General features: G+C 38.2%; 1 long non-coding RNA gene across 1 annotated transcript in view; it reads right to left on the bottom strand.

Moving 5' to 3' along the window:
- The window catches only part of LOC120099706 (uncharacterized), a 29309-nt gene that overhangs the window by 3114 nt on the left and 4453 nt on the right, over positions 1-21742 (bottom strand). The window lies entirely within an intron of this gene.

Genomic DNA, 21742 nt, shown 5'->3' with positions numbered 1-21742 from the left:
TAGCCTGTAGATACAGAAACCAGGATGAAAACTGCAAACTTCACCAGCCTACATTTCTTTGACAGATGCCCAGAATCTCTGATAGGTCTCTCTAGATCCACGACTATAGATAGGCATGCCTTGTAGGGGTATAACATGGTTGTTTAGTTTCCCCATCTACTGTTCAGAACACGTAGGGAAGTCAGTAAGGAGCCAGTCCTTGTTTTAGTTTACTAACTGACAGTTCTTCACTGTAGTAGAAAACTGCCTGCCAAAGGACACTTTTAGGACAAAACCGCAAGGAACAGATTTGGAAAGGTCTATACCAATCCTCCATCTGATAGAAGGCCATAACCAATACATACAAAGAACTCAAAATTTAGACTTCAGAGAGACAAATAACCCTATTAAAATTATGTTCCAGAACTAAACAAAGATTTCTCAACTGAAGGAAATCAATTATCTGAAAAGAACGTAAAGAAATGGTCATCATAGAAATGTAAATGAAAACAACTCTGAGTTTCCACCTCACACAAGTCAGAATGACTGTAATAAAAAAACTCAGGAGACAGAAGATGATGATAAGGATGTGAAGAAAGAGGAACACTCCTTCTTTGTTGGTTGGATTACAAACTGGTTCAAACATTCTGGAAATCAGTCTGCAGGATCCTTAGAAAATTGGACATTGCAATAACTGAGGTCCAAGCCATACCACTCCTGGGCATATACCGAAAAGAAGACATAAAAAAAGACACATACAGAACAATGTTCATAGCAACCTTATTTAAAATACCCATAGGCTGGAAAGAACCCAGATGGCATTCATCAGAGAAATGGATACAGAAAATATGGTACATCTACACTATGGACTACTAATCAGCTATAAAACAATGATTACAAGAAAGACATAGACAAATGGATTGAACAAGAAAATATCATCCTGTGTGAAGCAAACAAATCACAGAAAAACACACATGGTATGCAATCACCAAACGTGTGTATTGACCCAAAAGCTCAAATTACTCATGGTACCATCCACAGACCACTAGAAGGTCAAGAAAAGGAACCCAACTTATGCTTGCTTCAGTCCGTTTTAGAAGGGGGAAAATATCTATGAGTTTACAGCAGATACTGAAGGAATATAAGAATATAAGATTGATATGAATATAGGATTGATGAAGCTAAGAAGTACATGCTGACAGGAAACAGATTTAGATCTTCCCTGAGAGACATAGCTAGAGCATGTCAAATACAGAAGTGAATTCCAGTGGCAAACCAGTGCACTGATCCAGACCTCCTGTTGGTAGATTTTGAGAAAGGTTTACAAGAACTGAAGGAGATTTCAAATCCCATAAGAACTACAATGCCAATGAACCAGGGCTTTCTGGTTCATTCAAACCAATATTCAAATCTGTACATGGAAAGACCTAAAGATCCAACTGCATATGTGGCAGAGGATGGCCTTGTTGGGCACCAATGTAAGGAGAAGCCGATTGTACTCCATGGGTTTGACTCCCAGTTAAAGAGAATGACAAGGGGCAGTAAGGGGAGTTTATAGAAAAAGGGGAGGAAACTAGTTAAGCTCTATGGAAAGGAACTTGGGAAATGAAATAACATTTGAAGTGTAAATATGGAAATATCCGATTAAAAATTCATTAAAATTTCCTGAAAAAAAAAATAAAGGAAGGAAAAGGAATAAAAACTTACTGACTCAGAAATCTTAAGGGTAACTGTTAGGGAATGCTACTCAGAGTAATAGTAGTGAAAAGAGTGAGATGATGAAGTCTCAACTAGAAGCAATTCTCCTTCCCAGATATCAGTTTCAGACACAAACTGCACTAAAGGAATCCAAAGCATGGAGGAGTTTACACTGAGCTGAGGACACAATACTTGCCTTTGCCTTCTTCCTTAGCACCTTTTTGTTCTGGGCACAAAGAAAAGCCTTGAGCTCTCAGGAAAACTACTTTGTCCTTCCCAAGACTTAGCTTTTAGAATAAAGAAATTAATGATATAAACTCAATAACTTCCAGGAACCATAATAGGCAGGGAAGTCTACATACTTTGAGAGGCTCCCAGCTACTGATTCCTATATGTGGAAGGCTATGATTTAGGCTATCTCTTTGAGGAACCCACTCAACCCCTAAGCAGGACTCACTGAGCTTTACCAAGGAGCACATATTTGTTCTTTTTATACCAAGACAGAAGGCCAGCTTCCTTCTCCCTATCCCTCCTCCTTGATCTTCTCTCTCACAAATGGCTGTTTACTTTGAATTATAGGCCAATTAGTAAACCCTAGAGGTAGAGGTACTTAAGGAATATCTGAGAGGCAGTTAATGTCACGACAACACTTGTGACATCACAGAAGAATCTACTACTCTCCAGGTTACAAGAGATTTTTCGTTGAGGTCTTAATGGTGATGTGACTGAGAACTGCCTTGTCCTACCTGCTAAACAGCTTTCCTTACATTGACCAGATTAGAGGGTGCCCTTTCCAGGAGTGTCTCCTGTGACACAGTGGAAACCTTTACATACATCTCTCTAAACCTAGAGACTTCTCTTTGCTTCATTAGTGGTTACATATTCTGAATGGAGATAGTCAGGGGCTTGTTACTGGTAGAAAAAAATTAGGAACATGGAGGGGAAGAGATTCTTCTAGATAATATTTTTAATCCCAGTCAATTTCTGTGACATACAAATCAATTTTCTAGGTTTTCTCTGTTTCCTATGGCCAGTGTTTTTCCTACAGACCTTTAAATGAATGAATATTTTACTACATTTTCCAATTTTACATTCCTTGATAGTGAACTTTATATATATTTCTGAATGTTTACTCAACAATTCCGTTTTCCAATTTCATTATTTTGCAATTGTTTTGGAACAAAAGTGGGCCCAGTTATAGAGTCATTATAACAGTGTAAGTATTGTGTTCCCATTTCAATGATAAACTCCCAAATCCACATTTTATCCAAAAATTACCAGACATCAGGAAAGCAAAGGACAACATGAACTATTGAATGTGTTTCTGTAGTCCCATTAGACATCAGTTCTCTAATATCTACCTTCCTGTGTTACCAGGGACAGACTTGAGGGTTTTGGATATTTTACCATGATTCTTTTTTCAGTCCAACCCTAAGATTCAGGAAGATGGGCAAGGAGAGGGATGGCTTTAGGTCCATGGAAACATCAACTTCAATAGGTTCATAAGAACAGGAGGGAGTATATTTGACACTGTAATTTTTGGATTCTAAATTCTTGACCTAGATCTGCTCATTCATGCTAAATTTCCAAATAACCTCATAGCTGTAAGGACCATCAAGAATATATGTATATATATAATTTCATCCAACAAAATTAGATAAGAATGATTAAGCTTAGAAGTGCATGCTGAGAGGAACCAGGTATAGAACTTTACACAGTGACCCAGCTAGAGCATGACAAATACAGAATTGAATGCTAGTGGCAAACCAGTTAACTGAAAACGGACCTCATTTTGGTAGATTTTGAGAAAGGATTTCAAGAGCTGAAGGGGCTTTCAATCCCATAAAAACAACAATGCCAATGAACCAGAGCTTTCTCTTACCAAACCAATATTCAAAGACTGTACATGGACAGACCTATGGCTCCAAAAGCGTATGTAGCAGAGGATGACCTTATTGGGCACCAATGGAAGGAGAGGCCATTGGTCTTCCCTGGGATTGACTGCCTGTTCAAATGATTTTCAAGGTATAGTAAGTGGTGTAATACAACAAGGGGAGGGGAACTGATAAGGGATTTTATGGCCAGGAAATTGAAAAAGGAAATAATATTTGAAATGTAAATATAGAAATATTCAATAAGAAAAGAATAAAATTTGCTAAAAAATAAAAAAAATGAAAGAAATAAAAGAAAAGAAAAGTGCCAACTAATCACACTTATTGACTCAGAAATCTAAATGGTCTTGTCAGGGAATGATAATCAGAGTAATACAGTCGAAAGTCTGATGTAATGAAGTCTCAACTAGAAGCAATTTTCTCTCCCAGATATCAGTTTCAGACACAAACTGCACTCTAGGAATCCAAAGCCTGGAGGAGTTTAAATTGAGCTGAGGACACAATACTTGTTGTTTCCATCTTCCTTAGGAACTTTTCCTTCTGGGCAGAAAGAATAGAATCCATGAGCTCTTAGAAAATCAACTCTGTCCATCCCAGTACCTGACATTTGGAATATAGATATTAATGATATAAACATCTCTGATTTCCAGGAACCATAGCCAGCAAGTAAATCTAGATGCTACTGAGTGGATCCAGGCTCCAGCTTCCCACGTGTGGAAGGCTGAGATCAACACCATCTCTTCAATGAACCATAACTATTCTGAGAGAGCATTCAGTGAGCGTTCCCATGGACTACATATTTCGTCGATTTTTTAAACTAAAACAAAAGGCCAGCTTCATTCTCTCCATCTCTGATCTCTTCTTCTTCTTTGTTCACCTCCCAAATGGCTGTTTACTCTGAATTAGAAGACAATTAGTAAGCCGTAGAGGTACTGAAGGAATATCTGAGAGGCAGAGCAGTCACAACAACACCTGTGACATCACCGAAGAACCTAAGACTCTTCTGGATAAAGAGATATTTCAGGAAAAGCCTAATGGTGATGTCACTGAGAACTGCCATGGCCTTCCTGCAGAACAGCTTTCCTTACATTGACAAGATTAGAGGGTGCCCTTTCCAGGAGTGTGTCCTTTGACACAGTGGAAAAGATTACATACTACATCTCAATAAAGAAAGTGACTTCTCTTTGCATCATTAGTGGTTACATGCTCTGAATGGCGAAAGTTAGTTAGGGACTTGGCATGGGTAGAAAAGATCTAGGAACTTGGAGTGGAGGAGAATCTTCTGGATAATAATTTTATTCATTGGATCATTCCTGTGAAATACAGTTCAATTTCCTAGGTGTTTTCTGTTTCTTAAAGGACAGTATTTTCCCAACAGACCTTTAATTGAAAGAATATTGTATGACATTTTCTTACTGTACATTCCTTCATAGTGGACTTTACATAGATTCCTGAATGTGTATTCAAACATTCTGTTTTCCAATTCAATATTTTGCAATGATTTTGGCAACAAAGAATGCCCAGCTATAGAGTGAATATAAGATTAATATTGTTTACCTCTTCGAAATGATAAACTCCCAAATCCTCATTTTATCCAAAATTTATCAGACATCAGTAAAGCAAAGGACAATATGGACTACCTAACGTGGTTCTGTAGTCACATTAGATATCAGTTCTCAAATATCTTCCCACGGCCAGACTTGAGGGTTTTGGATGTTCTACCATGATCTTTCTTCAGGGCAAATATAAGATTCAGGAGGATGTGCTGGGAGAGGAATTGCTTGAGGTCCAGTGAAACCTCAACTTCAATAGGTTCAAAAGAACAATAGGTAGTCTATTTGGCATTGTCATTTGTGGATTCTATATTCTTGACCAAGTGGCACAGAATCCACGTTAACATTACATGAACCCTCATAGCGTTAGGAGACAACAAAAGTGTGTGTGTGTGTGTGTGTGTGTGTGTGTGTGTGTGTGTGTGTGTGTGTGTGTGTATATATATATATACACACATATATATATATATATATATATATATATATATATATATATATATATATATATGCATGCCACCAAAACTAGAGAAGATTGATGAAGTTAAGAAATGCATTCTGCCAGGAACCGGGTGTAGATATTGCCTGAAAGACACAGCTAGAGCAGGTCAACTATATACATGAATGCTAGTGGCAAACCAGTGAACTGAAGACGGACCTCTTGTTGGAACATTTTGAGAGAGGATTACTAGAGCTGAAGGTGCTTTCAACACCATGAAAACAACAATTACAATGAATTAGATCTTTCTGGTACTAGACCAATATTCAAAGAATGTGCATTGACAGACCTATGGCTCCAACTGCATATGTGGCAGAGGATGGCCTTGTTGTGCACCAATGGAAGGAGAAGCCCTTGGTCCTACCTAGGTTTCTCTCTCAGTTCATGGGCATGCCAAGTGGCCTTAAGGGGTATTAAATAATTGCAGAAACTGCACATACTGTGGCCATATTCCGGTATTCAGGACACAAGGAAATTAATTTGATTAATCATAGGTATGCAAGGAGATACTTCAGGAGAAGAAGAGGAAAGGGAACTTGGGCCTGACTGATGCACAGCATGAGTTCACCAATCCTAAAAAGAAAGAGGAGAGATGTAGTTCTTCCTCATCTTAAAAAATGTGTAGAATCTTTTTAATGTTTTTTCTCTCCAAGCTTGGTTACTGGAAGATTGATATAATTTATTAATTTTTATTTACATTATAATTGTTGTTCCATTTCCCTGTTTCACCTCCAGGAACCAAGTATCTCATCCTTCTTCCCCTGATTCTATGAGCGAGCTCCTTACCCACCTACCCACCTACTCCCTCCCGCCTCCATTTCCTGACATTCCCCTACCCTGGGACATTGAGCCTTGACAGGATAAGGGACCTCTCCTTCCAGGTCGATCCTCTGCTACATATGTGACAAGAGTTATAGGTCAATCCCTGTGTACTCTTGGGATGTTGGTTTGGTTCCTGTTATTTCCTGTGGGAAGGTTATTTTTAAAGTTGTCACAGATATAATTTTAAGGAATCAAGTGCAAACGAGAGAGGAATGTGTTGTTATAAACCTAAGCACACATCTATGGAAGGAAACTAATTAGAATGGCCAGGAGTTCTTATGATGCCCTGCCATACTTTTCCAGATTTCCAGTGTTTTTTTTCCCCTGAACTCAGCCATTTAACCTTAAAGGAAGGCCATTCTAAATGAATCCATACACACCTCCTTGTGGTTTTCAGGAAATAATAAAGATAATATCCACAAGGAGTGAATGGCTTATTAGTTTTAATAAAAAAATCTCAATTCACAGTGACAAATAACGGAATGGTCAGAAGAGACAGAGATAGACAACACATAAACAAATAAATGAATATAAGGAGACAATAAATGGTGGTTACAACAAAATCATGCACTTGGGAAAAGTGTCATTTGGAGACATCTCCCTAGAATCTTGATGTCTGTTAGAGGCAATAAAAATGGCCATCACTATGTGTTCAACAGAAGGTTTTAGATCCAGTATTACTTCTAAAAGTAACAAAATACATGAAAATTTTTATAGGAAATGTAGACCAGGGTATCACAGGTCCCTCAATCACTCTGTTGAGTTTCTTTATCTTGGTTCCCTGTGGAATGCCTCAGGTAGCACCTTGAAAAAAACCTACACACATCAGGGTCATAGTACATGATGAAATGTATAATTTGCTCAAACTGGTTACAATTTCAAAAAGATAAATCTATGGCTTCACGATATTACAGGGTAAAATCGAAAGACCACTCAGAATGACCAAGGCTTGGAGGGAAATATTTTAGGAAGACTAACTCTAAATGCAAATTACCAGATTCAGTTTTAAAGAAAAAGTATACAAGAACAAAAATGCATCCTATTTGGCTAATGCTGGGGGAAACAAGAAAGTTTAACAAGAGTCAAGAACATGCGGTCAGCTAGGTCAACTTCAACTTCTCAGTTTCTAGAAAAGAGTTGGGTTCTCTGCCAGAAACATTATCAGGCCAGTTGGTAGAAATGAGAGACAGCTTGCACTTGGAAAAGATGGAGAGATGTTTGTCCTCATAGCCAATGTAAAAAGAAAATAGTCAAACTCGTGCAGAATGACAAAGGGTGCAAACCCATCAGGCATGGAGATTGGTATCTAATGAGGTGCTTCTGTTGGGGGAAGAAAATAAAACAGGGTAGTGAAGAAGGTATTTATAAATACAACCTAAGGTTGTATTTACACATGGTTGTCTATATAACCATAACTAGAGTAGAAAATGATTAATAATTGAAATCAATAATTCCTTCATATTTTGTTAATAAAGTGTTTCTATAGATTTTTGTGTTTTCTTTCCTCCATTTATTTATCATGCAATATAATATCAATTAAGACAATACAATCATTTTCATATTCATTTCAAATTTGAGATACTAAAAGAATGTGCCATGAAACCCATTGCACCTATTCTAAATGTATAATGTGTTTGACATTGTGGAATTGATAATTATATCACATTCAGTATAACTATGACCTGGTTAAATATATAATGCATTTCTATTTGTAAGTAGGATCATTCTATTTTATCAAGGCACCATTATAATCTGGTTATTATTTTCATTTACAAATTATTCACAATATAGGAAAATATGATGTTGTCTCAAGTTGACAAGAAGTAGACTCGTGATGGCTATTTTCGGTTGCCTACGTGAATGCAACAGGAATTATCTAAAACCATAAAATAATTGGCATATCTTTGAAGGACTTCTGGTTTCATTAAAAGTGACAAGATCTACTTCTAGTCTGAATATGTAAAATACAAAAACACACCATGAATCCAGATATTTAATCCTGCTACAATGTGGTCAATTCCTTCTATTGGAAGCCTATAGGAGGACAAGGAAGAAAGAAATGCTTGTTCTTATCCTGCTTGGTCTGTCTTGATAGCAAGTTTATTTCATTACTGGCATTAAATCTTAATTCGAAAGAATGCCAAAACCACTGAAGACAACTTAAGACATCATTCTTGGTGACACAGCAATTGGAAGATTCTTGACCTTAACTTTCACAGCCAGCCATTGTTGGATTAGCTGTACCAGAGCCTGTAAGTCACTCAAATAATCTCTCCTCTCCCCATATGTGCACAAACACATACAGGCACACGCACACACACACACACACACAAACACACACACACACACACATATATGTGTATATCTATATATGTATATATATGTATATCTATGTATATATATATATATATATGCATATCTCAGATCAATACTTCTCTGTCTGTTTATCTACCTACCATGATACCTAGATACCTAGACATATAAGTAGACACATAGATTAATATTAGGTTGTGTGAAATCGGTATAGACCCAGGATAGAGTAGGTGCCTCCAATCATGTCACAGGTACTTGGTGCTTAATTCTTCTCAATCCAAGATATCTGTTACTGCTGTGGAAGCAAACTTACTCCACAAATTAGTCCTCACTTACACAGGACATAAACAAAACTGTGTGTGAGTTTATAGGTATCTTAAGAATAAAGTTAAAGAATGCCAGTAAAGTATTTGGGTTTCAATTAAGCTTCATGCATTTAGACTCTGTCTTTAGCACTACATTTCAAGGCTTAAACGACGCTTGTGTTCCCTGAGGCCTACCGGCACAATGGACAACCAGGAAGACACTGCTTCAAGCACTTGCCAGCAAATCCCCTGAAAGCACACTCTGCAGGAGTAAACTACACCCTGAATCTTGCACTCCATTTTCTGATGCACAACTCTGACTGCTTTCATGGAGACCAGCTCTGACAAGGACTAACCAAGAAAGATCCTGCCCCAATTCCTTGTGTAACAAGACCCCTTAAAGCACACTCAGGAACCTTAAATATCACCCCATTCCCTAGGGTCCATTATCTGGAGAACAACTTCCACCTTCTTTGCTCTAGATTAATGTGGTAACTGGGTTCCCAAACAAAACCTATACTAGGTAACATAGAAACAATTTTAGGACCCAAAACCCAAGAGGCCGCATAGGCCGTAAAAACCTGTGGATAGACCCCTACTGGGTTTGAACTTTTGCAAGTAACCTGTGCTCTGGGACACTCAGAGCAGAAGTCAGAAAGAAAACAGGAATCAATGGAGTGGGGCATCCAAAAGCACTTTTCCAACAATGATAATCTCAGAAATCATCATGTAAATCCATAATAACTGCAAAACCAAGAGGGCTAAAGGGCAACATAAGATCACAATCAATAACACCCAGGGCAATTGGTATAACCATGTTCTAACTATACTAAAGCAGCCTGTTGAATATTAAATCACAGCTGCAGCAGAAAATGACCTTAAATCTAATCTTATGAAGATTCTAGCTAACTTTAAAGAAGTAATGAATAATCCCTGTAAATAAATATAGGAAAATAAAATCAAATGGGTGAAGAAAATGAATAAGATTGTTCAAGGCCTGAAAAGAAAAATAGAAGAAATAAGAAAAACATAAAATAAAGAAACCCTGGAGATGGAAACCCTATGTAAGAGAACAGAAACTATAGATGCAAACATCAACAAGAGAATACAAGAGATGGGAGCAGCAATCACAGGCATATAAGACAGATGGAATTAATCTATCAGCAAAGATAAATATTAAATATAAAACCTCCGGGAAATTTGGGACACTATGAAAAAAGAAAAAAACAAACAAACAAACAAACAAACCTAAGTGCAATAGGAATACAAGGAGAAGATTCTCAGTTTGAAAGTCCAGGAACTATTTTCAAGCAAGTAATAGAAGAAAACTCCCCTAAACCAATGGAAGAGATGTCCATGAATGTACATGAAGTTTACAGAACAAGAAATATGTTGGATTAAAAGAAAAGAAAACAAACAAATGTGTCCACATAATAATCAAATCTTAATATACAGAAAAATGATATTAAACGGTACAAAGAAAAAAGCCCAAGTAACAAACATAGGCAAACTTAACAAAACTATATTAATTTTCAACAGACAGTCTAAAAGCCAGGAGGGCCTAGGCAGATATCTTACATACACTAAGAGAACACAGATATAGGAAAAGATCACCATGGACTAAAGCTGGCATTAAAAATCAAGGAAAAGTCTCTACAAACTCACGTAAATTAAACAACTTTTTACCGAATGACTGATGGCCTCGAGAGGACATACAGAAATTAAAGACATTCTAAAATTCAGTGAAAATGAAGGAGTAGCATACACAATCTCATGAGAAACAATGAGAGAATTGCAAAGAGGAAAGATCACTACAAAAATGGCCTTTCCAATGCAATCAGAGAGATCACATACCAGTAACTTAAAAACACAGGGAAGACCTCTACAAGAAAACAAACAAACAAACAAACAAACAAACATACCACAGGGGCAGTTATCAGAAGGCAGTTATCAAACTCAAGGCTGGAATCAATAAATAAGAAAAAAGAAGACAGTAATATTAAAAAGGGTCCCAAGAGTTGAGAAAATTAGCAACTTAGCCAATCTAATTGAAACGTGGAGGAACATTCTCCTAACTAACAAAAATGAAGGAAGACATAACGAGGAACAATGAGATAATTCAAAGAATCCTTAGGTTTTACTTCAAAAGCATATACTCGGGCTGGGGATTTAGCTCAGTGGTAGAGCGCTTACCTAGGAAGCGCAAATCCCTGGGTTCGGTCCCCAGCTCAAAAAAAAAAAAAAAAAAAAAAAAAAGCATATACTCCTTAACATTGGAAAATCAGAACAAAATAGTCAATTTCAAATTTAAATCAAGATCAGGTAAACAACTTGAATAAAGGTAAAGCCCCTAAGGAAATACAATCATTAAAAGTCTCCCAACTAAAAAAAAGGGTGCATAGCATGGCAGGTTAGAACACATGTGGGAATCCCCCTTCTCTAAGGTGAAGGATAAGGAGCAATGGAAGAGGAGCATGTGAGTGTGGGAATGGGATGAGAGGACTTGGGAAAGGCTGTAATCCAGATGCAAAGGGAACAGATGAAGGGAATTAAAACAAAGGAATTACTGGCCATATGACTTACTTCTCCCACAGATTTTCTTACTGTGTTGCAGTCTTCCTATCCCTAACTTATGTCCCTTGTCTCACACACCTGTGGGCCCCCCAGACATGGGCACAGAGCTGTGACACTGAAGAGCCTGGAGAAATATTTGTTGATTGTCTGCTGAGAAGGAGGCCAGCTGTAGAACACACCTCCTGTCATATTTTGATTTTTGCTGTCTAGAAACCTTCTAGGACACTTATAGAAGCTGATTTCTACCAATTGTGGATGACAGAATCTTTTCTTTAGTCCTTTAAGGGGAGAAAATGCAAAGCTGGGAGTGGGTGGGAAAAGCTGCTGAATCCTGAGTGCAAGTTTTGTGTGGAGTTCCTCTACTTGCTTCCTGGTAAATCAGGGAAGAACCAGGCAAAAGGGTGCTTTCCTGGTGTACTAGAACACTGTAATCTAGATTGTATGCAACAGGGCCACCAGGAGAAATGATGGTTAGGAAGGCAAGAAATCACCAAAGAGCCTTGTAAGAGTGCATTGTCCTTGGAAGTATGTCTGACTAATGCATAATGCACAGCAGCATCTATGCCTCTTTTTATGTCACAGTGGGAGCCTGGCTATATGAGGCAATTGTGGAACACTGACTGTCCACAGGACCTCTAGGACATATGATTCTTTTTACGCTAATCCTGATCTCTGTAAGGTGTCAGGAGAGTGACCTTGGAGCTTTGAGACAATAGGAAGACATAGCACAAAACACACACACACGAACACATACACACAAACACCACCACCAACAACAACAACAACTACAAAAACAACAAAAAATAAACAAAGAAACAAACAAACAAAAAACAACAAAGAGGTAATTTGTTGTAAAAAATAATTTATTCCCATTCTGGTGTTTTTACCCTGCCTTTGTCCATTTTATTCCCTGATAAAGCACACACATACACACACACACACACACACACACACACACACACACACATAATTTATATTAAGATAAGCCTTTTTGAGAAATTGAAATGCCCAGATATTTACACTTTATCTCATTAAAATCTATTTTCTATCTATAATTCCACACTATTACTATGTTTTATCTGGCCTTCTCTTGATTCCAATTGACCAGATGGTATGTCCATGCCTTTTTGAACCAAAAACCATTGCACGTTCCTCTTCTTTTCACTCTGTTCTCTCTTCTGGGTCTCATCTGCCTTCCTACCCCACCCTGACAGTAAATTCACCATCAAGACTTCCAATAATCCTTTTTTGCTCCTACAAACATCACAAATACCTGTGTGTGTGCATGGGATTATGCATGTGCCTATGAGGGTGTGGGTGTGTGTGTGTGTGTGTGTGTGTGTGTGTGTGTGTGTGTACATGCATGTACACATTCACATGATTAAAACATAAACATTCTTTGAACATAAAAAGAAAACTCATAACTCATTTGAACCAGCATTCTTAGATGAGTTTAGCCATCATAAAAAAAATTATTTTCGCAACTGGTGGTTTTTACATACTTGTTGGGAATGCAAACTCAAGTCCTCATATTTGCATGACAATGAAATCACCAACTATGACATCATCCAAACACCTTACAATTACTTTTTATAAGCTTCTTAGGTTTACTGATGTGTTAGTTACAGATTCAGATACTATCTGTCTAAATACAAGTTGTATGGTTGCTTAGATATTTTTAAGATTCCTCAGATGCCTGATAGTGCTGACTCGTGCCTTTTATTGCAGTACATGATCAAGTTTCTTTGTTCTGGGTGAAGGTCCTCACAATGACTCTGCATTGCTCTGGAATGGCCTCTTGTATTTACATTCTTTTGTGCTAATTTAGCAATAATCCAGAATCATCCAACCTAGCTGTCAAACATCACATTATATGATGTTTCCAAGTCAAGTGATTGCTAGGCCCTACTTGCCATGGCATATCACTGTGTTGAAAATCTATTGGAGCCCTCAGGAATGCTTCTTCAAACTTGTCATCAGCTGCTGTTGTAATACACAAATCCTATGATACATAGCCTTTCACCTGTGAAAAAGAATAACCTTTACAGCAGGCTGATCGTGTACCTTGTTGTACACTATGTTATTCTTTCAGCCAACACATGCCACTGTGTGCTTATTAGATGTCACAAATACTATGGGGATACATCTGGCTTTCCAAATTTCTCATATAAAACCAGGATGAACTTTATAAACCCTTTTTCAGGATCAGACCTTTATATAGGCTTTGAAACATAACAATAAACACTGATTTTCCTTATGGAAGAATAAATTCCTGACAAGAGGAGGGAGAGATTGCTGTCATCTCTGTTGAACAATAACGTCAGCATGCCATGTGTGTGATATGGAGTAGCTTCAATACTGTACTGTGGAAATAATATGATGTTTTTGGTGTACTCTGTCTAAATGACAGTGTGACATCCATATAGATTCCTGTCCTAACAAATATGGAGGCCTGAGGATTCATTCAGCTTGCTAAAGCCCCTAATAGAGGAACTTTGCTCACCAACTCCTTGTTGTTGTATCCCTTATTGAGCAACTTGCTAGTGGGTATCAAGGAACAGAACAACTTTGAGATTATATATATATATATATATATATATATATATTATATATATCAAATATATATATCACCAATCCTACATGTGACAGAGGGCTATTACCTAATACATACAAAGAGTTCAAGAAGTAACTCTACAGAGAGACAAATAACCCTATTAAAATTGTGGTCCAGAACTAAACAAAGATTTCTCAACTGAGGAATATCAAATATCTGACAACCATCTAAAGAAATGTTCATCATTTTTAGTCATCAAGGAAATGTAAATGAAAACAACTCTGAGATTCCTCCTCACACATGTAAGAATGGCTAAAATAAAAACTCAGGAGACAGCAGATCTTTATAAGGATGTCAAGAAAGAGGATTGCTCCTTCTTTGTTGGTGGGATTACAAACTGGTTAACCACTCTGGATATCAGTCTGGAGATTCCTCAGAAAATTGGAAATTTCACTACCTGAGAATCCAGATAGAACTCTACTTGGCATATAATCCAAAGATGCTCCAATATACTTAAAGGACACATCCTCAACTGTGGTCATAGCAGCCTTATTTATAATACCCAGGAGCTAGAAGGAACCCTAATGGCATTCATCAGAGGGATGAATACAGAAAATATGGTATATCTATACAATGGTGTACTACTAGGGTATCAAAACCAATGATCTCAAAAAAGTTATAGACAAATGGAATGAACTAGAAAATATCACACTGATTGAGGTAACCCAATTACAGGAAAACACATATGGTATGAAATCATCATAAGTGAATATTGGCAAAAAAGCTCAAGGTACCCAAGATGCAGTCCACAGACAACTGGAAGCTCAAGAAAAGAACACACAAAATGTGCATGCTTCACTCCTTTTTAAAAGGTGGAACAATACTATCTATGAATTTAGAGCAGAGACTGATGGAATCCCATTCAGATCATGCCGAACTTGTGGCAGAAATATATATATATATATATATATATATATATATATATATATATATATATGTATCACTCACCAAAATAGATAAGATTGATGAAGCTAAGAAGTGAATGCTGACAGGAACTGTACATAGATCTTCCATGTGAGACACAGCTAGAGCATATCAAATACAGAAGTGCATTCTAGTGGCAAACCAGTGAACTGAAAGCAGACAATAATGGGGGTTATAAAAGAGGAGGGGGACCGGTCAGAGATCTTATGGGAAGGAAATTGGGAAGGGACATAAGATTTGATATGTAAATATAGATATACCAAATTTAAAAAGGAATACAATTTGCTAAAAAATAAAAAAATGAAAGAAATTAAAGAACACTGTGAAGTATTCACAGCTATTGACTCAGAAATGTAAACGTCATTGTAATGGAATGATAGTCAGAGTAATACTAGTGAAAAGACTGAGATGATGAAGACTCAACTACAAAAAGTTCTCTCTCTCAGATATCAGTGTCAGACAAAAACTGCACTATAGGTATCCAAAGCATGGAGGAGTTTACTCTGAGCTGAGGACTCAATATTTGTCTTTCCCTTCTTCCTTTGGACCTTTTTCTTCTTGACAAAAAGAATAAAGGCTATGAGCTCTCAGGAAAACAACTGTGCCCTGCCCATCACTTGGTTTTTGAATAGAAAAAAAAATAATGTTATAAACTCTCTGACTTTCAGGAATGATACGAACAGGAAACTCCAGTTGCTTATGAGAGGCTCCCAGCTTCTGATTCCCATATGCGGAAGGCTCACATCAAGGCTAACTGTTCAGATATCCCACTTAATCCATACTAAGGACTCTCTGAGCTATCCCAAGAATCACATATTTCTTCCTTTTTTTATACAAAGACAGAAAGGCAGCTTCCTTTTCCCCATCACTGATATCTTAATCCTCTTTTTTCTCCCTCCCTTATGGCAATTTACTCTGAATTAGAGGTCAATTAGTAAACCCTAGAGGTACAGCAGGAGTATCTGAGAGGCAGTTGCAGCAGGACAACACTTGTGACATCACAGAAGCAGCTAGAGGCTTCCAGGTTACAAGAGATACTTACGGGAGGGCCTAATGATGATGTCACTGAGACATGCCATGTCCCACCTGCTAAACAGATTTCCCTACATTGACCAGATTTGGAGTGCCCTTTCCAGGTATGTCTCCTGTGACACAGTGGAAACCTTTAGGTAGTCCATCTCTCTAAAGCTAGAGAAACCTCTTTGCTTCATTAGTGGTTACATGCTATGAATGGAGAAAGGTAGTCAAGGTTTGGCATTGGTAGAAATGATTTAGGAATATGGAGTGGAGGAATTCTTCTATATAATAATTAATTCCCAGGTTCATTCCTGTGATATATAGTTCAATTTTCTACATTTTCTTTGTATCCCAAAGGCCAGTATTCTCCCTACAGATATTTAATTGAATGAATATTGTATTTCACTTTCTTATTGTACATTCCTTGATAGGGGACTTTATAAATATTCCTTAATGTGTACTCAAAAATTCTGTTTTACAATTCCATTTTTGCAATGAATTTGGCAACAAAGGGGGCCCAGCTATAGAGTGAATATAACAGTGTAAATATTTTGTAGCGAATTCAAATGATAAACTCTCAAATCCTTATTTTATCCATAATAGTTTTGGTGCATATATATGTGTGTATGTGAGTGTGTGTGTGTGTGTGTGTGTGTGTGTGTGTGTGTGTGTGTGTGTGTGATACATGTCCAGCAGTCTCTGAATGGCCATTCTTTCAGTCTCCTAAAAACAATGCCTCCCTACCCCTCATATAGATATTTTATTTACCCTTTAAAGGAAGGACTGAAACATTTGCATTTTGGTCTTCCTTCTTGAGTTTCATGTGGTCTGGGCATTGTATCATAAGTAATTAGAGAATTTGGGCTGATATCCAATTTTCAATGAGTGCATACTTTGTGTGTTTTTCTGTTATTAGGTAACCTCACTCAGGATGATATTTTCTAGGTCCATCCATTATGCTTATGAATTTCATACACATTGATTTTGATAGCTGAGTAGTAGTCCATTGTGTAAATATAGGCCATTTTCTGTATCCATTCCTCTGGTGAAGGGCATCTGGCTGTGGAAGCATGGTCAACCTCAAACATCTCTGTCACTCTAGCAAGCAGATGTTGTCACAATTTCAAATCACATCAGTCACCGAAAATAACCTGGGTAAAAATCTCTTACAGAGGGATGGCAGCCATTACTGGAGAAGGAAGTGGCTTTGATGTCCATTAGAAAAATCTGCTCATGCCATGGCATTCAGTCAACCCAAGCATTATGGGATGAAGAGATCTAGCTTTAGAGAATGAATATTTAAAGTTTCCTTGGGAAATTTTAGCCTGTTCGCAATGGTTCACTGTTAACAGGAAATATTTGAAGTGGAATACTATACAGCTATGAAAAATAAGGACATTGTGAAGTTGTGGTCAACTAGATGGAACGAGTTGAGAAAATTGAAACTCCTCTGGGTGAGATCATTGAAGACCTTGAGAAAAAGGAACACTGGGCATGGATCACTGAAGAAACAGATATCCACAGAAAATACAAGAGACATGACTGAGGAAGAGACAGCTGTGTCTACTGGACTATGGATCAATGGTTAGAGCCCCTAAAAGGGGAGATATATATTAACAGAGTATTTGATCCACAAATACTGTAGAGGAAAGCTTGTTGGCATTTCAGAAACCAATGAGCCTATAAAGAAAACACACAATGTTTATTATAATTATAATCTATAAACGTGTATTGGGTAGATCTAACATTATCATAACTTATACTCCAACCATAAAACCCCTTGCTAAATGTGCATTCTCCAGGCCATATGGATTGTTTCCATCATTACTTCCTCCTCTTTATCTTCAGCCCTCTCCCTTCCCCTCTTACCCTCTTCTGCCTCTTTACCTAACACCACCATCAAACCTCCAGTAACAACTTTCCCCTCTGGCTATCAGTAATAAGCTCTAGTATTTACTGACCAGTTAAAATTTGAAGAAGGTTCATATGTGATCACCTGAGTCCAAGATAGGGGGATAGTCAGTGGCGAACCTCCTTTGATGAAGCAGATAAATATCAGGATACAAATTGCTTTTGCTGGTGGAAGAGCAAATCCGTATAATGCTTTGCATATCTTTCCAGTAGATTCTGAGAAAATGGGGAATATTCTTCCTAAAGACACAGCTATACTACACCTGGTCTTATATCTGAAAAGACCTCTGCCATACCCCAAGGACATGTGCTCCATAAGGTTCCTAACTGCTTTTTTCATAATGAAGAGAAAAGAGAAATAAGCCAGATGCGCCTCAAACAAATACTGGCTACAGAAAATGTCGTTCATTTACACTATGCTATACTACACAGCTAATGAAAAATATGGACATTGTGAAGATTCGGTCAAGTAGATGGAATCAGAAATTATTATTCTGAATGAGGTAACTGAGACCCAAAATAGCATGTACATACTCATGTAAAAGAGGGTATTAGCCATAAAGTACAGAATTCACACACTATGATCTATGGAACCAAATAGGGTAAACATGAATAAAGACCCAAGAAAAATGCTTGAATTTCACACAAAAGGAGGAATAAAATAATGAGAGGAGGCAGGTGGAAGGAAAGGATTGGGTGGCTGAGTGTATGGGAAGGGAAATGAGGTTTGAGAATCATTTCTTGGGACAGATGGGCAAGAGGGACAGAGGGCCAAGGAAATAAACTGAAATCAGTGACTGTCCAGGGTGGGTGCTATCTGTATGATTTTTCTGCAGTCTGGGATGCGTGAGGCTATCCCTGCGTCCAGGAGGGTGACTTTAGCTGAGACTCATAACAGTGGGGATACGGAGACTGAAATGGTCACTTTCCGTAGCCACAGAGGACCTAAGGTGGAAGGATAAGGACACAAATCCACCCCCAAAATATTTACCAAGAATTTGCACTTTCTATTAAAGACACAGGGACAGAGATGGAAGAGGAAATGATGGAATGGCAAAAGGATAAGTGGACGGATGTGAGACTTATCCTATGGGCAGACGGCAAACACTTACATTATTTATGGTCCTTTCTTGTGTTTGCAGACAGGAGGGTAGAGTTATTGTCCTCTGCAAGGCTCCACCGAGCAGCCGACTGACACCGGTGCACAGATGCATGGCCAAATTTCGGATGGAGCTCAGTGAGTCTCACTGAAGAACTGAGGGAAGGACTGAGAGAGGCAGAGGAGCACAATGGTCTTCATGTGGGTTCACTAAACCCATCGCCTGTCTGTGTATTCTGTTTTCCTACCCAGGCTGCGTTTTCAGGACCTGGTGGGAGACGATGAGTCTAGGCCTGCAGAGACTTGATGTGCAAGAGGAGAGGTTACACCCATAGGGTCCCTCCACTCTCTCAGAGAAGAAGGGGAGAGGGTACAAGGAGGGACTGTAATTGGTGGGGGACTGGAGGAGTGTGGTGACAGGGCAGCATTCAGAATGTTACCTGGTGAATAGATGCAACCATTCTAGCAAGGGGCAAAGGCATGACATCATGGGTGTGGAGCATGACATCATGGTGGTTGGGCATGACATCATTGGGGTGGAGGAATGACAGCATAGTGATCAAGGCATGATATCATGAAGTTTAAGAGGAAATAGATGAAACTAAAAAAAGTCAGCACAGGAGGGAACTGAGATCTAGATACACAAACATGGCAGGCGTTTACCTATGCATTGTATCGGCTGTGAGATAAATCATATTCTATCTACAATCTACAAATGCAGAGAGAACACAGGAAAGAAGAAGGCCCGTGAGGGGAAAAGCATCGACCTCTCTGAAAGGAAAACTGGAACAGGTTCTGTGAGTGAGTGAGGGCGAGTGAGGACAGGAGTGGAGGGTCAGCGGGGACGATGGAGTGATTTCGCGGTGCTGAGAGAATTGGCCAGAAATAGGGGATACGGTTTAATGTGAAAACTCGATGGAAGCACTGGTTAATTCATCGTGTCTAGAGGGCCACGTTCCTGAGAATTTAATCTGACAGAGATACAGAGTACGAACCTGTAATCTTTTGAAATCGAGCAAGTAGGACATCAGGGGTGGGGATGGGGCACATTCAGTGGAGTCAATTTCTGAGGAGATAAAGTGGAGATCCTTGAACAAGAGACCGATGCGGGGATAGAGATTATAAAGATATAGCAAATGAGGACTTCCTGGTACCTTAAACCTGCAACTGATGTAAATGCACACGAAAACCCTTCCTCCTCTCCAAGGTTTATTTAGCCCTTGTTCATCCTGAGTAAAATATATGCACACAGACATAGCGTGTCCCTGAATACCTTCTAACAGAGCTGTGACACTGAAATCCTTGGAAGAAACCAAAATTCACTTGCAGGCAGACAAATCTTCTGCTGACTGACTATTTCCTGGTCCCACTTCATCCTTTCACACATGTTGTGCCCCTGGACACTCTAGGAAGGAGACAAGAGAAGAGTGTGTGTGTGTGTGTGTGTGTGTGTGTGTGTGTCTGTGTCTGTGTCTGTGTCTGTGTGTTTGTGTCTGTCTGTGTCTCTCTGTGTGTATGTCTGTTTGTCTAACTGTCTATATCTCTTGCTGTGTTTCTCTGTGACTCTGTGTGTGTGTGAGAGCATGTGTGTGTGTGTATGGGTGTGTGTTTGTGTGTGTGTGTGTGTGTTTATCATGCATAAGCTAATCATCCTCACACAGACTGTCTGGATTCCTTTTCTTTTTAGGAGGTTGGCGAATCTTTCTCTTGTCCTAAAAGACCACTCTGGTTCTCAACTCTCTCTGTGAGGCCCTGACAGGTTGAGTAATTTTCATGTGTGAGGAGTCTGTCCTATTGAAACTTGCTTTCCTGGATACAATATCACCTGAAAAACACATCTCAACTTTTACTATCCTTACTCCGTGATCCCTTGAGGGGTTTAGTCCATTATTATTGTTGTTGTTATTATTATTTTATTATTATTATTATTTTATTATTATTATTATTATTATTATTATTATTATTATTATTACAGGATTATTCCATTATATTGCTATCTGCATTGTTACTGGTGTGCTAAAGTTCATTGACGTCAGGAAGAAAGATTTTATTTCATATGGGTCCCATTGGACGGCCATGTCTTTGTTCTTGGAACTGAAAGATTTATTTGCATGCTCCCAAGAGCAAATACATGCAAGTACAGAAAGTTTCTTGCTCTTCAACATGAGAGAGACATCAAGTTAGGGAGGAATAAGACAGTTTTCCACAATGTTTCAGGCTTTGGGGATTGGTAGACATTACATAACCGTCTTTTTATTCATAGCAAGAATAGTCAAAATTATTAATAGAAGGCAGAAACTTTTAACAACATATTTTTGCTGGCTAATTTAAATTCACATATTTCATTTCTAAAACATTATACATTCTCTTTCAGGTTCTTCTTGAAATTCTTTGAAGAAGTGAAAACTGGTATGTTTATCTGTTCACATTCATAAAGCATCACCGTTGCTCTAGTGATGAACAGACTGCACAACTGTCAAGAGACAGACTGACTTTCTTGCCAAAGAAAAAAATCTTCACGTAAATGGAGGCAGTTTCGTTCTTA

Source organism: Rattus norvegicus (assembly GCF_036323735.1).
Source record: "Rattus norvegicus strain BN/NHsdMcwi chromosome Y unlocalized genomic scaffold, GRCr8 chrY_unlocalized_18, whole genome shotgun sequence".
In the NCBI taxonomy this organism is placed as follows: domain Eukaryota; kingdom Metazoa; phylum Chordata; class Mammalia; order Rodentia; family Muridae; genus Rattus; species Rattus norvegicus.
This window is presented reverse-complemented; position numbering and strand designations above follow the sequence as displayed.